Source organism: Papio anubis, chromosome 7 (assembly GCF_008728515.1).
Source record: "Papio anubis isolate 15944 chromosome 7, Panubis1.0, whole genome shotgun sequence".
In the NCBI taxonomy this organism is placed as follows: domain Eukaryota; kingdom Metazoa; phylum Chordata; class Mammalia; order Primates; family Cercopithecidae; genus Papio; species Papio anubis.
In genome coordinates, this window is record NC_044982.1 from 4,368,964 (window position 1) to 4,385,682 (window position 16,719).

Here is a 16,719-nt window from a genome sequence, read left to right on the forward strand (position 1 = left end):
CCTCAGCCTCCCAACTAGCTGGGATTACAAGCACCTACCACCACGCCCAGCTAATTTTTGCATTTTTAGTAGAGACAGGGTTTCACCATGTTGGTCAGGCTGGTCTTGAATTCCTGACCTCAAGTGATCCGCCTGCCTCAGCCTCATAAAGTGCTGGGATTACAGGCGTGAGCCACCGCACCGACATAACTGTTATCATTATCAATAGTATCAATTTACATTTTTTAAATGCATTCAAACCAAGAACTACAGTGAGTTAGCATGGAAATAAGTATTTGATTCCTTACAAGGCATTTTAAAAATAAAAGTTAATATTTAGCCACCTGTTGGAAAATGTATATACAAATATGAGGGGAGGGATTTGAAAATGAGGGGGTGAGGAAGGGCAAAGTTAAACCAGTAAAATTACTCTTTCCAATCAGTTAAGATTTTACTGAATTTGATGTAGCATAATGTCTTTAAGTTATAAATTCAGGCCAGGCGTGGTGGCTCACATTTGTAATCTTAGCACTCTGGGAGGCTGAGATGGGAGGAGTACTTGGAGCCTGGAGTTCGAGACCAGCCTGGGCAACACAGTGAGACCTCATTTCCCTTTTTTTTTTTTTTTTTTTTTTTTAGGGAAAAAAAAAAAGAAGTTTAGAGGTCAGAACTGTGTAGTATGCCAATTTACACCTCAATGAAAGTTTAATTTCTGAGACAAAGATAAAGTAGCACATATGATGGCTCTACCTATGAAAATACAGAGGGTAGAATATGATCTCAAAGGCCTCTTTCATAATACCTCCTAATTCTGACACACTGTAAATAAATGAATATTATTAAATGGAAAAGTCTTTTTTAAAAAAACTGAAAGGTTGCTGGTTAGTGGGTGGTTTAAGTATACGATGAGAAAAATATAGAAATATAGGTATTACAACCATTTATTATAAAACCACATGACAGCCACACAGACACATGAATTCTCTGGGAGCGAGAGTTTACGTGAAAAGCAGCGTGGGGTACTAGAAAGAACATAGGCTTTGGAGTCTGACAGGCCTTGCTGAAATCTCCTGCTGCCACTTACCAGCTGTGTAGCCTTGACAAGTTACTACATCCCTCAAAGACTCCCCTCTCTCATCTCTATATAAAGTGGGACGCACCACTCCCTCTTCCGCAAAGTATCTGTGAGATCATAAGGGACGATGCATGTGACAGCACCTAGTTCAGTGAATAGCCCAGTGTAACTATTCAGTAAATGGCAGCTATGAGATAGAAACAAATCAGCAGTGATTAGTGGAGTCTACAAATTAGTGAGTGAGCTGAGTGTTTGCTGTGAGGTAAACCTATATTAGATCCTATAAGGCAGTGGTTCTCAAACTAGCCCATCAGAATTACCTAGCATGGCAGTTACACCACAGATTGCTGGGCCCGCTCTCCTCTCACAGGTCCTGACTCAGTGTTCAAGCGCAGGGACCCAGAATCTTCATTGTCACAAGTTCTGAGGGGACGCTGATACTGCTGGTCAGGGACCAGGCCTAAGAGAACCACTGGTGTAAGGGAAGAGAGGGAGAAGAGGTGCACAAACATGGTCCATTCCTACAAGGAACTCACTGAGGATCTGGAAAACACACAAACGAAACTTTTTTTTTTTTTTTTTGAGACAGAGTCTCGCTCTGTAGCCCAGGCTGGAGTGCAATGGCACGATCTCGGCTCACTGCAACCTCTGCCTCTGGGGTTCAAGCAATTCTCCTGCCTCAGCCTCCCAAGTAGCTGGGACAACAGGCTCATGCGACCACGCCCGGCTAATTTTTGTATTTTTGGTAGAGATGAGGTTTCACCATGTTAGCCAGACTAGTCTCAAACTCCTGACCTCAGGTGATCTGCCCACCTCAGCCTCCCAAAGTGCTGGGATTACAGGCATGAGCCACTGCACCTGGCCACATAACAATTCAACCCCACATACACAGATCCCGAACACTCCACCACCCTACAAAAGATACAAACTCACATTACAAAAAATGAGGATGACAAGGCACAGGGATCCTTCCGGACTGGTGAAACCATGCCCCTGAGAGTTAAAGACACCAATGATTAACAGAAATTCTCGAGTTTGCAGGATCCCAGACAAGAAAAGAAACAACTCACTGACACGCCCTCCACTTGTAAGACACATAACACAACAGGCTAAAATTGGCTGGAATCAATATAGCTGATTGGAGTTTGTGTAGAACAAGTTTAAATTTCTGCCACATGCTTCATACTAACTTCCCCCAAATTTGCACATGGGACCCATGAGGAGGCATGAAGAAATAACTGCACAGGCCCGAAGACTTTCCAGACCACCCCTTTCCTCATATCAATCACCTGCTACTCCCAGAAGCCACTCCCTAAAGCTCTTCTAATAAAGGTACTGCCTTAAAGCCAGCACAGACAGACAGATTTGAGCTCAACCTGTCTCCTTGTGAGTCGACTTGCAATAACAAGAAAGCCAATTCCATGCACTGGGTTTTTGAGAAAACACTCAAATTTTTGAGAAAATACTCAAGAACCCAGTGGCTTGATTCTCATCTGGCTATATCTCTCACAGCTAGGAGACTCCCTTCACTGGGTTTTGAGAAAACTTTCTGAAAAACCCAGTGTCACAGTATAGGCTTCTGGCACATTGGACAGCAAGCCCCTTTTGCTTAGTAACGCTGGGACAAATACTGATGTTTTTCAAAGCTCCTGCAGTCTCACAGTTTTTGTAAATGTAAGAAGTAAAACACTGGGGCAATGGCATTGGCAAGTAGAAATATGTGGGAAGGCACTTGAGAAAAGAGCAAGACAAACAGATAAACAAGTGTGTGAAAACAATGGTCTCAGCTCAGCTAGTTCAATATCTGAATGGGAGAATCTCATCAGGAGAAATGATGACAGATTTTGAAGACGCTCTGATAGGGTAACTTACTAGACTTAGCTTGGATTTGATGTCATCAGTAAAGTGAACTGTTACAAATCTCAGGCAAGTTAGCCACATGGTAGAAATGGTAACTGCAAGGTGGCCGGTGGCTCATGCCTGTAATCCCATCCCAGCACTTTGGGAGGACAAGGCAGGTGGATCGCCTGAGGTCGAGAGTTCAGGACCAGCCTGACCAACATGGAGAAACCCTATCTCTGCTAAAAATTCAAAAATTAGCTGGGCGTGGTGGCAGGTGCCTGTAATCCCAGCTGCTTGGGAGGCTGAGGCAGAACTGCTTGAACCCGGGAGGCGGAGGTTGCGGTGAGCCAAGATTGCGCCATTGCGTTTCAGCCTAGGCAACAAGAGCAAAACTCCGTCTCAAAAAAGAAAAAAAGAAAAAAAGAAATGGTTGGCAACTGCAAACAAAGAATAGGTAAGGCCATGCTAAGTGGCATGGAAATATGAAGCAAACGGCAAAAGCAGTGTGAAAAACCATCATTGATTCTGATGCAGATGACACAAAAACACCCACTTATCACTATAGCCAAGAACTACGGAAACTTCCATTCTGCAAGATGATGGCCCTTTGAGGGGAGTCTGCTGGCCATGAGAAATACAGCCAGATGAGAATCAAGCCTCATTTTCACTCCAATGTGTATTAACTTGATGTTACCAGGCATTAACCCATTTATGCCTAGTGTTCCATTACTGGAACACTACGCATGTGGGAGTTATTTCTATTCTACTGCTCAAGGTCATCACCAAGGTCTGATTTTTTTTTTTTTTTTTTTTTTTTTTGAGACGGAGTTTCACTCTTGTTGCCCAGGCTAGAGTGCAATGGCGTGGTCTCGGCTTACTGCAACCTCCACCTCCTGGGTTCAAGCGATTCTCCTGCCTTTCAAGAAGCTGGGATTGCAGGCACCTGCCACCAGGCCCAGCTAATTTTTGTATTTTTAGTAGAGACGGGGTTTCACCATGTTGGCCAGGCTGGTCTCGAACTCCTGACCTCTGGTGATCCGCCTGCCTCAGCGTCCTAAAGGGCTGGGATTACAGGTGTGAGCCACCGTTCCCGGCCTAAGGTCTGATTTTTCACCAAAAAAAAAAAAAAAAATTGCAACCTCCAGGATAAAGATCTCGAACATAACTCATTCAAATAAAACAGGAAAATCTAAGACAGAAAATCCAAATAAGCTCACTTAGAAATAAAGTAAGCTCAATTAGAAATGAAACGGGAGATATTACAACCAATACCACAGAAACACAAAAGATCATTCAAAGCTACTATGAACACCTTTATGCGCACCAACCAGAAAACCTAGAGGAGACAGATGCATTCCTGGAAATATGCGACCCTCCCAGAGTAAACCAGGAAGAAATAGAAACTCTGAACAGACCAATGACAAGCAGTGAGACTGAAATGGTAATAAAAAAAAATTGCCAACAAAAAAAAAGTTCAGGACCAGGTGGATTTACAGCCGAATTCTACCAGACATTCAAATAATTGGTTCGTGCCAGGCGCAGTGGCTCATGCCTGTAATCCCAGCACTTTGGGAGGTCAAGGAGGGCGATCGCGAGATCAGGAGACCATCCTGGCTAACACGGTGAAACCCCATCTCTACTTTAAAAAAAAAAAAAAAAGAGCCGGGCGAGGTGGCGGGCGCCTGTAGTCCAGCTACTCGGGAGGCTGAGGCAGGAGAATGGCGTGAACCCGGAGGCGGAGCTTGCAGTGAGCTGAGATCGCGCCACTGCACTCCAGCCTGGGCGACAGAGCGAGACTCCATTTCAAGAAAAAAAAAAGAATTGGTACCAATCCTACTGAAACTATTACAAAAGATAGAGAAAGAGGGAATCCTCTCTAAATCATTCTATGAAGTCAGTATCACCCTAATACCTGAAACCAGAGAGGATATAACCAAAAAAAAAAAAGGAAAGAAAACTACAGACCAATATCCCTGATGAATGCAGATGTAAAAATCCTCAGCTGGGCATGAATTTTTGTATTTCTTGACCTCGTGATCTGCCCGCCTTGGTCTCCCAAAGTGCTGGGATGCCACCACGCCCGGCCCCACTTTCACTTTTTTTTTTTTTTAAAGAGGGACTCTCGGGTCTGTAGCCCAGGCTGGAGTGCAGTGGCGCCATCTTGGCTCACTGCAACCTCTGCCTCCTGGGTTCAAGTGATTCTCCTGCCTCAGCCTCCCAAGTAGCTGGGACTACAGGTGTGCAACACCACGTCCGGGTAAATTTTTTTGTATTTTTAGTAGAGACGGGGTTTCACCGTGTTAGTCAGGATGGTCTCAATCTCCTGACCTCGTGATCTGCCCATCTTGGCCTCCCAAAGTGCTGGGATTGCAGGCATGAGCCACCGTTCCCAGCCCTGACTTTCACTTTTATTCAACATAGTTTCAGAAGTCCTAGCCAGAGCAATCAGACAAGAGAAAAGAAAGAAAGGACATCCAAATCAGTAAAGAGGAAGTCAAACTGCTGCTGTTTGCTGATGATATATAATTATATACCTAGAAAACCCTAAAGACTCATCCCAAAAGCTCCTAGATCTGATAAATGAGTTCAGTAAAGTTTCTGGATACAAAATCAATGAACACAAATCAATGGCACTACTACACACCAACAGCGACCAAGCTGAGAATCAAATCAAGAACTTAACCCCTTTTACAATAGCTCCAAAAAAATAATTAAATACTTAGGCATATACCTAACCACTGACGTGAAAGACCTCTACAAGGAAAACTACAAGATACTGCTAAAAGAAATCATAGATGACACAAACAAATGAAAACACATCCCATGCCATGGATGCGTAAAATCAGTATTGTGAAAATGACCTTACTGCCAAAAGCAATCTACAAATTCAATGCAATTCCCATCAAAATACCATCATCATTCTTCACCAAACTAGGAGAAACAATCCTAAAATTCATATGGAAACAAAAAAGAGCCCACATAGCAAAGCAAGATTAAGCAAAAAGAAAAACATCTGGGGGCATCATATTACCCGGCTTCACACTATACTATACAGCTATAATCACCAAAACAGCATAGTACTGGTATAAAAACAGGTATATAGACCAACGGAACACAACAGAGAATCCAGAAATAAACCCAAATATTTACAGCCAACTGATCTTCGACAAAGCAAACAAAAACATAAACTGGGGAAAAGACACCCTATTCAACAAATGGTGCTGGGATAACTGGTAAGCCACATGCAGAAGAACGAAATTGGATCCTCATCTCTCACCTCATACAAAAATCAACTCACGATGAATCAAAGACTTAAATCTAACCTCAAACCATAAAAATTCTAGAAGATAATACCCAAAATATTCTTCTAGGCATTGGCTTAGGCAAAGATTTCATGACCAAGAACCCAAAAGAAAATGCAACAAAAATAAAGATAAATAGATGGGACTTAATTAAATGAAAAAACTTCTGCACAGCAAAAGAAATAATCAGCAGAGTAAACAACTCACAGGGTTGCAGAGAAAATCTTCACGAACTATGCATCCAACAAAGGACTAATATCTAGAATCTACAAGAAACTCAAATCAGCAAGAAAATAATAATAATAATAATAATCCCATCAAAAAGTGGGCTAAGGACATGAACAGACGATACTCAAAAGAAGATGTACAAATGGCCAGTAAACATATGAAAAAATGCTCCACATCACTAATTATCAGGGAAATGCAAATCAAAACCACAATGTGATACAACCTTACTCCTGTAGCAATGGCCATAATTCAAACATCAAAAAATGCTGGGCACCTCACGTCTGTAGTCCCAGCACTTTGGGAGGCTGAAGTGGGCAAATCACGAGGTCAGCAGATCAAGACCATCCTGGCTAATATGGTGAAACCCTGTCTCTACGAAAAATACAAAAAATTAGCCGGGCGTGGTGGCGGGCGCCTGTAGTCCCAGCTACTCCGGAGGCTGAGACAGGAGAATCGCTTGAACCTGGGAGGTGGAGATTGCAGTGAGCTGAGATTGCGCTACTGCGCACTAGCCTGGGCGACAGAGCAAGAGTGTCTCAAAAAAATAATAATAAACAATAAATAAAAAAATAACAGATGCGGCCGGGAGAGGCGGCTCACGCCTGTAATCCCAGCACTTTGGGAGGCCAATACGGGCGGATCACGAGGTAAGGAGATCGAGACCATCCTGGCTAACACGGTGAAACCCCGTCTCTACTAAAAATACAAAAAATTAGCCGGGTGCAGTGGCGGGCGCCTGTAGTCCCAGCTACAGGGGAGGCTGAGGCAGGAGAACGGCGTGAATCTGGGAGGCAGAGCTTGCAGTGAGCGGAGATCGTGCCACTGCACTCCAGCCTGGGCGACACAGCGAGACTCCATCTCAATAAAAAAAAAATAAATTTAAAATAAATAAATAAATAAATAAATAACAGATGCTGGTGTGGATGTGAAAAGCGAACACTTTTAACACAGCTTTTTAACACAGGGAATGTAAACTAGTATAACCACTATGGAAAATAGCATGGAGATTCCTTAAAGAACTAAAAGTAGATCTTCCATGTGATCCAGCAATCTCACCACAGGGTATCTACCCAGAGGAAAAGACGTCATTATATGAAAAAGACACTTGCACATACATATTTATAGCAGCAGAATTCACAATTGCAAAAATATGGAACCACCACAAATGCCCATCAATCAGGTGGATAAAGAAAATGTAATAATAATAATAATAATGGCATTCCAAACAACCTGGATGAAGCTGGAGACCATTCTTTTTTTTTTTTTTTCTTTTTTTTGAGATGGAGTCTCGCTCTGTCACCTAGGCTGGAGTGCAGTGGCATGATCTCAGCTCACCGCAAGCTCCACCTCCCAGGTTCACGCCATTCTCCTGCCTCAGCCTCCCAAGTAGCTGGGACTACAGGTGCCAGCCACCACACCCAGCTCATTTTTTGTATTTTTAGTAGAGACGGGGTTTCAGCATGTTAGCCAGGATGGTCTCGATCGCCTGAGCTTGTGATCCGCCTGCCTCGGCCTCCCAAAGTGCTGGGATTACAGGCGTGAGCCACCGTGCCCGGCCAGTTATTCTAAGTGAAGTAACTCAGGAATGGAAAACCAAACATCGTATGTTCTCACTTATAAGTGGGAGCTAAGCTATGAGGACACAAAAGCACAAGAATGATATAATGAACTTTGGGGACTCAGTGGGGAGGGCAATGAGGGATAAAAGACTGCACATTGGGTATAGTGTACATCGCTCAGGTGACGGGTGCACCAAAATTTAGGAAATCACCACTGAAGAATTTATCCATGTAACCAAATACCAACTGTTCCCCAAAAACCTATTGGAATAAAAAATAAATAAGTAATATTTTTTAAAAAAAACACACGGGCTGGGCATGGTGGCACACACCTGTAATCCCAGCACTTTGGGAGGCCAAGGTGGGTGGACTATCTGAGCTCAGGAGTTTGAGACCAGCCTGGGCAACATGGTGAGACCCCATCTCTACTAAAAATACAAAAAATTAGCCAGGCGTGGTGGCACAAGCCTGTAGGCCCAACTGCTCATGACACTGAGGCAGAAAAATCACTTGAACCCAGGAGGTGAAGGTTGCAGTAAGCTGAGATCGCACCACTGCACTCCAGTCTGGGCGACAGAACGAGGATGCCTCCAAGAAAATAAAAAATAAAAATAAATAAAAAATAGAAAAATCCCTTATTTCTTTAGCATTATAAAACGTACTAAACACATTCCTTAAATATAATGCATAGTTAATTACCTATCGTACCTATTATTACTAATCTTACCAATCTTTACCAACTGAAAATTCTATAAAACCTGTTTTAAAACAATACTCCCCAATAGGCTGTATTTCCATCGTTATTTTTAAGACAACAAAAGATAAGATCTTTGGTAAGATAAAGGCAACCATGTCTTAAACTGAAAAGTACACAGGACACAGCTAACTGGTCTATACCACTCACAGTTTAGCAGAAAACAGCTGAAAAATCACTCTCTCCAGACAAGACATAAAAGATCAAGAAATCCTAAAAATGTTTTTTAAAAGATGGGGTGAAACCCCACCTCACAATGTATACCAGAATAAATCTCAGCAGTATCAAAAAGAAATCACATGTACGAAATGAAACCTCAGAAGTACAAGAAGAGCCAACAGTGTGGCTCATGCCTATAGTCCCAGCTACTCAAGAGGCTGAGGTGGGAGGATCCCTTGAGCCAAAGAGTTTGTGGTTACAATGAGCTATGATTATACTACTGTACTCCAGCTTGGGCAACAGAGCAAGACCCTGTCTCTTTAAAAAAAAAAAAGAGAGAGAGAGAGAGGCCAGGCGTGATGGTTCACACCTGCAATCCCAGCACTTTGGGAGGCCGAGGCAGGCAGATCACGAGGTCAGGAGTTTGAGACCAGCCTGACCAACATGGTGAAACCCCATCACTACCAAAAAATAAAATTCAGCCAGGCATGGTGGGCGCATGCCTGTAATCCCAGCCACCCAGGAGCCTTCGGTGGCAGGAGAATTGCTGGGAGGCGGAGGCTGTGAAAGGCCGAGATCGCAGCATTGTACCTAGACTGAGCGGAGCAGGAGTGAGGACTTTAAAAAAAAAAAAAGGTCGGGCTGCGGCTCCGCCTGTAATCCCAGCACTTTGGGAGGCCGAGACGGAGTGGATCACGAGGTCAGGAGATCGAGACTATCCCGGCCACGTGTGAAACCCCGGCCTCACTTGCTAAGAAAGCAAAAATCCAGCTGCCAGGTGATGGGCGCCTGTAGTCCCAGCCAGCTCGGGAGGCTGAGGCCGGAGAATGGCGGAACCCGGAGGCTGATTTCTGGCAGTGAGCCGGGAGATCCTGCCACTGCACTCCAGCCTGGGTTGGCAGAGCCAGACTCCAGCCTGCAAAAAAAAAAAATAGAGAGGAAGAAATAGTATAAGAAACGGATATTTTTTAAAAATATTAGGAGGGTTAGGTGTGAATCAAACTTGGAAGAGGAAGATAAGCATGTGAGGATGTTTGTCTATGAAAATGAATCCTGCAGCCAGGGTGCTGGGTGGCTCGGCGCCTATAATCCCAGCACTTTGAGGCTGGAGCAGGTAGACTACTTAGGTCAGGATTTGGTGACTATCCCATGCACACACTGCAACCCCTACTAAAAATACAAAATTAGCTAGGCATGGTAAGGTGCCTGCAATTGTGCTTACCTTAGGAGGCTGAGGCAGGAGAATAGCTGGAACCCGGGAGGCATGGACAGGCGGAGCCAGATTATGCCACTGCACTCCTGTAGCCTGGGCTGGCATCAAGACTCGATCTCAAAAAATAATACTACTACTTACAAAAAAAAAATGAAATTTCCCAAGGAGGAGGAAGAAGAAAAATAAAGGAAAAAAAAGCAAATTTCTATGTAGGAAAAAACTACCATGAGCAAAATCAGAAGACAACTGACAAATGAAACAAAATGTCTGTCCCTCAGATCACAGATTAACGGCTAATTTGTACAAAAAGCTGGGCATGGTGGTACATGCCTACGGTCTCAGCTGCTCAGAGGCTGAGGTGGAATGACTGCAGACCAGCCTGGGCAACATAGTGAGATCCCATCTCTAAAAAAATTTAAACATTAAAAATTTTATAATCATAAAAGAGAACTCCTACCAAGTTAATTTTTTTTTAAGACCAGAGTCCTAGTAAAGTGGGTTCACGACATGAACAACTCATAGAAAATACAGATGGCTCTTAAATATCCAAAACGATGCTTAATTCATAGCACAAGAAACACCAAAAAACTATAGTGTTATACCATCTTTCATCTGTCAAATTAGCAAAGATCAAAATAACAATACACTATGCCAGAAGTAAAAATTGGTACAATTTTTAGAAGGCGATCTGACTATGTCTCTAAAATTACAAACACATGTCCTTTTCACCCAGCAATTCCTCACAAGAATTTATTCCTCAGATATACTAGCAACAAGGCAAAATGATGTATGTACAAAGTGATTTATTGCAGTATAGTGTGTAAGAGCTAAAGACTAGAAACATCAATGTCCATCAAAAGAAGAATTATGATAAATTTACACAACGGGATATTGTACAGGCATTAAAGATGCTTTTACACAATAATGTCTTTATCAACAAAGAACAATCCCCGAAGTATACAAAACAAAAACAAGGTGTAAAACAGTGCAGATGCTAAAGTTTGCATTTTTATAAAGGAGGAAAGACTGTATCTGTAATTTTGTGTATTAAAACATTGGCTATCTCTGGAAATACACACAATAACTTAACACTAGTCACTTCAGAGGAGGGGACAGGGGGGCGCCGGAGGGTAGAGGGTGAGAGACTTCATTGCATGCTCTCTGAATTTTGAACCATGTGAACGTATTACCTATCAAAAAATAAAATAGGCCTATGAGACGTCACAATACCTAATTCCCAATGCAGACTTTCTCACTAAGTTACTTGAGAAAGGGCGGGCATGGTGGCTCACTCCTGTAATCCCAGCACTTTGGGAGGCCGAGTCGGGCAGATCACCTGAGGTCAAGAGTTCGAGACCAGCCTGGCCAACATGGTGAAACCCTGTCTCTACTAAAAATACAAAAATAAGCCGGGCGTGGGGTAGGCGCCTGTAATCCCAGATACTTGGGAGGTTGATGCAGGACAAACACTTGAACACGGGAGGCAGAGGCTGCAGTGAGCCAAGATTGTACCATTGCACTCCAGCCTGGGGAACAAGAGCGAGGCTTCACCTCAAAAAATATCCACTACCCATTCAACCAATATTTATTGAATTCTATACGCTTCAGGCACCGTTTTAGACCCTGGTATCTCAGCAACAAAGACAGATAAAGCCCTCCTCTTGTAGATTTTAGGTGGGACTAGTCAGTAAGCAGGCAACAAAATGAACATCAACAAGGAGCATGAAGAAAAATCAGTCAGGAAAGGGAATGGAAGGACTGAGGTGGAAAGGTGATAGCAGTGCCTTTCTGGGTAGGGTAAGAGAAAGCTTCTTTAACAGAACCACATTTGGGCAGAGACCTGAAGAAGTGAGGGAGCCAGCTCCATGGCCACTGTGGAGGGCATTCTAAGCAGAGGGACTAAGGATTCTAAGCAGAGCGTGTACCATGGCTCCGCAGGTGGGGCGGGGAGGGGTGCAGCTGCTCTTCACAGAATGCAATGGAGGTTATTCGAATAAATAAGGAGGAGGTGGCAGCAAATCACACTGGGGAATTGGGGAGGGGAAAAGCACTGTATCATAAGCAATTCAGATCTTATTCTAAGCGCTATAGAAACACATTAGAAAGTTTTAAGCAGTGAAGAATATGATCTGACCTATACTGTTTAAATGATCACTCTGGCTGACATCAGGAGAACAGACTGTAAGAGGCAAGGATAGAGGCAGGCACCCAGGTGGAGACCTCTGTAATAATCCAAGTGAGAGACGGTGCTTCCTTAAATGAAGGTGGCAGTGGTAGAAGCAGAAGTGATCAGATTCTGGATATATTTAGAGGCGGAGACAACAGGTTCTATGAAAGGACTGGAAGTAGACCATGAAAAAAAGAAGTCACAGGTGACTCCAAAATATTTAACCCAAACAACTTTTTACAATGATCTAACAGGCTCATTTTTAAAAGTCACACCTTCATATAAAGTTCAACTACTCTAAAACAGGTTATGAAGACCATCAACAAAAAGCAATGCTCATCCAAATACCAAACTGGGAAGCTGCAGCCATTTTAAATTTGAAAAAACACACACTTGGGTTCATTCTCTAACTACTGAGCACCTACACCATGCCAGGCATAATACTCGGTACTAGGGACCTCAATTATGCTTAAAATACATAACTGAACACCAAAAAAAAAGATTAACAGGTAAAAATACCAAAATACTAACAGCTGTGGGACATGGAGTTCTTTTCTTCCTGGAGTTTTCCAATTTTCTACAATAAACTCCTCTTTTTATATTTAGCGGGGGAAAACCTTTCCTTTTCACTGCTGCCAATTAAGAAAAAATTCCCACACAGCAAATTGATTTAGTGATTTGAATGATTAACAGGCTTGCCTTCTAAAAAAGCTCCTAAACTAGGCAGATTTCTCAGGTCTTTCTTTCATGCCTGCACCTGTTTGCTACCAGTGCTACGGTAAGATATGGGAGATGTATGGGAAATGGGGGGAAGAGAGAAATACAGTAGAGAGAAATGAGGGGTACAAATAACCACCTGCTGGTCTTTAAATATATCATGTCACCAAACACAGATCAGAAAGATCAGGCAAACAACTGTTCATCGAAAATATTTAACCAAATACGTACTGCATACAATATGCTTAGCATAGCAGTCTGCCCACTGTCAATAAGTAAATGACAAAGTCCCTTGTATATTTATCCATTCACTCAAATATTTATGATCATCATACATCAAAGGCACTGAGCTAGCATGCAGAACAGACAGGAGTTCAGCAATCAATCAGATAAAATCAGCCCTCAATAGTTCATAATCTAGTTTGGTGGGTAGGGAGTAAAAAGACATTAAATTTCAATTTCTACTTATTTATTACTGTGGCATGTGCTAGAGAGGCGACCTGGTAGAGGATAATGGAGACCTGATCTAGTCTGAAGGTCAGGGTAAAAGGCTTGGACAAAATTACATATGAGCTAAGATTTCAAGGAGCAGGAGTTAAACAGATGAAGGGGCAGAGAGTGAGGAACGGAAGCATATTGCAGGCAAAGGAAACAGCATATTAAGAAGAATCTAGGCTGGGCACGGTGGCTCACACCTATTATCCCAGTGCTTTGGGAGGCCAAGGCAGGAGGATAGCTTGAGGCCAGGAATTTAGAGACCAGCCTGGGCAACATGGTGAGACACTGTCTCTAAAAAAATAAGAAGGAGGCCGGGCACGGTGGCTCACGCCTGTAATCCCAGCACTTTGGGAGGCTGAGGCAGGCAGATCACAAGCTCAGGAGATCGAGACCATCCTGGTTAACATGGTGAAACCCCGTCTCTACTAAAAACACAAAAAATTAGCCCGGCGTGGTGGTGGGCACCTGTAGACCCAGATACTCGGGAGGCTGAGGCAGAAGAATGGCGTGAACCCGGGAGGCGGAACTTGCAGTGAGCTGAGATAGAGCCACTGCACTCCAGCCTGGGCAACAGAGCAAGACTCTATCTCAAAAAAAAAAAAAAAGAAGGAAAAAAATTAGCCAAGTGTGGTGGCACATGTCTACAGTCCTAGCTACTTGGAAGGCTAAGGCAGGAGGACAGCTTAAGCCCAAGGACTCTGAGGTTACCAGTGGGCTATTACTGCACCATTGCACTCCAGCCTGGAAGACAAAGCGAGACCCTGTGTCAAATAAATAAATAAATAAGAAGAAGAATCTATGTCAAAAAAGATTAAGGTTTGTGAGAGGAATTAAAAGGAAGTCAGCAAGTCAGAAAGATATAATGAAGGGAAGAGCGACTGATAAGGTAGGTAAGGGGTAGTTCATGCAGGGCCTTGTACACTGTGTTAGGAATTTAGTCTTTCATGCTAAAAGCAACAGGAACCATTGAAAAGATTTTCAAGCCTGGGAGTGACAATCAGATTCACATTTTTAAAGATCACTGACTGCTCTCCAGAGAATAGATGAGAGGGAGCAACAGTGGACCAGGAGACCAGACAGAGGCTGTATAGTGCCCAGGTGAGATGAGTGAGGGTAGTGAAAACAGAAGCAGATGTAGTCAAGAGATATACTTCAGAGAGAAAATCAATAGGAATTGGTGATAGAATGAAAGCAGGTGGAGAGAGTGAGGTAAAGGAAAAGACAGTCTCATGAATGACAAGATAGTAAGGCATATGAAGACATTCCATGTAAATAGTAACCAAAATAAACTGTCCAATCCTCAGAACAAAATTAGGGCAAAAACAAATAGAGATAATGAAGAGTATAGTATACCAACACAAAGAACAATGCACAGACTAACAATTCTGAATTTAATATAAAGCAAAACCGGCAAAAAGAAACTGTCAAGTCCAGAATCAGTGAGATATTTATAATACATCTATCAGAAACTGATAAATAAGAGGGGCAGTCATAAAAATAGTAATGATATGGACACATGAACAGTATTACAAACTTCATCAAACATGCATGCACAGATATATGTCACCTTCAGCCTAACAGATAGGGAACATACATCCTTTTAAAAAGACATGGAATGTTTTAACTAGGTTACAAAGAAAGACTCACCACATCTCAAATAACCAATATCATAAAAACATTCCATGACACACAATGCAAATAAATTAATCAGTTAAAAAAATTAAACAGCATAAATAGAAACTTTAAAATGCTTGCTTAGGGGAGGCTGAGACGGGCGGATCGCTTGAGTTCAGGAGTTCAAGATCAGCTTCGGCAATGGCAAAACCCAGTCTCTGCCGGGCGTGGTGGTACATGCCTACAGTCCAATCTGAGGATGAGAAGGGGGTGGGGGAGGGGGGAATTGCTTGAGCCTAAGAGGCGAAGGTTGCAGTGAGCCGTGATAATGTCACTGTACTCCAGCCTGGGTGATGGAGTGAGACCCTGTCTTTAAAAAAAAAAAAAAACAAAAACACACACACACAACAAAACCACTTGCTTAGAAACCCAAAGATTAAAGACAGAATAAAAATGGAAATAACAAACTAGGCCTGGTCCAGTGGCTCATGCCTGTAATCCCAGCACTTCAGCAGGCCAAGGCAGGTGGATTCCTTGGGCCCAGGAGTTGGAGACCAGCCTGGGCAGTATGATGAAATCCTGTATCTAATAAAAAATAAATAAATAATTAGCTAGGCATGGTGGCAAGTCCCTATAGTCCCAGCTACTCGGGAGGCTGAGGTGGGGGGATCACCTGAGCCTGTGAGGTCAAGGCTGCAGACAGCTGTGATCGAACCACAGCACTCCAGCCTGAGCAACAGAGCAAGACCCTATCTCAAAAAAGAAAAAAAAAAAAAGAAACAAACAAAAAATTAGATCTTGACATGCTGTTATTTAATACCACAATGATTATACCCACACAGCTAACATACGAGAAGCTCCTGAAACAACACTTAGAAGGAATGTTATAGCCTTGAGCCATCATTAAAAAGCAAGAAAGGATGAACATGTTTTCAATTCAGTAAGGTAGAAAAAGAACAGAGTAAACCTAAATAAAGGAAATAAAGATGACATTCACAAAACAGAAAGCAGATACTAGCTTACTCTTTGAAAAAAATTTTAACTGACAAACTCTTATAAGTCTGTTCAAGAAAAAAAAATAAAATATGAATGAAGGGGTGAAGCTAAAGCTGGTGACTGAACCCAGCAGCCACCCAAGCAGCAGCAGAAAAATGACAGTGCCACCAGAGCTCTGGAGCGGAGGAGGTGAGAGCCACAGCTCCACCCAAAAATGACCACACCCATGACTGGAAACAGGTGGTCCAGAAAGCAAAAGGCAACTGAGTGGAAAAAGGAACTGGCAAAAACCACTCTCAAGAAGGCAGATCCTAAGCTGCCAGTGGCAGAGACGTAACTCTGCCAGAGCATATGTCGTAGAAGTTTTAATTGCCCTAACAAACTAATTTGCACTTTCACAGGAATACCTGTATTAATTTATTGCAATAAATAGTTTTTCCTTTGGTGATGGAGAAAAGAAACAATTTGAGTAACAAAAGGGAAATATAACTTCTGATAGAGTAGAAACTTATAATGGAAAAGAAAAGGGAAGAGGACTGAGCAATTAAAGAAATCCAACAGTTAAATTCTAGGTAGAGCAGAAAGAACTAGCAAAGGAGGTGAAGTACTGAGTGGG

The 16,719-nt window shown here is 42.8% G+C and overlaps 1 protein-coding gene across 33 annotated transcripts in view; it reads right to left on the minus strand.

Annotated features, from left to right (window-relative positions):
• The window catches only part of WDR20 (WD repeat domain 20), an 88,273-nt gene that overhangs the window by 44,786 nt on the left and 26,768 nt on the right, over positions 1–16,719 (minus strand). For 2 of the 33 annotated variants that reach the window (XM_031667803.1, XM_031667806.1), the window contains exon 1: positions 1,064–1,734. The exons of the other annotated variants lie outside the window; for them this stretch is intronic. The gene's annotated coding sequence lies outside the window, so the exon portion shown is untranslated. Of the gene's footprint in view, positions 1–1,063; positions 1,735–16,719 lie in introns of those variants that run through there. 33 annotated transcript variants of the gene reach the window in all.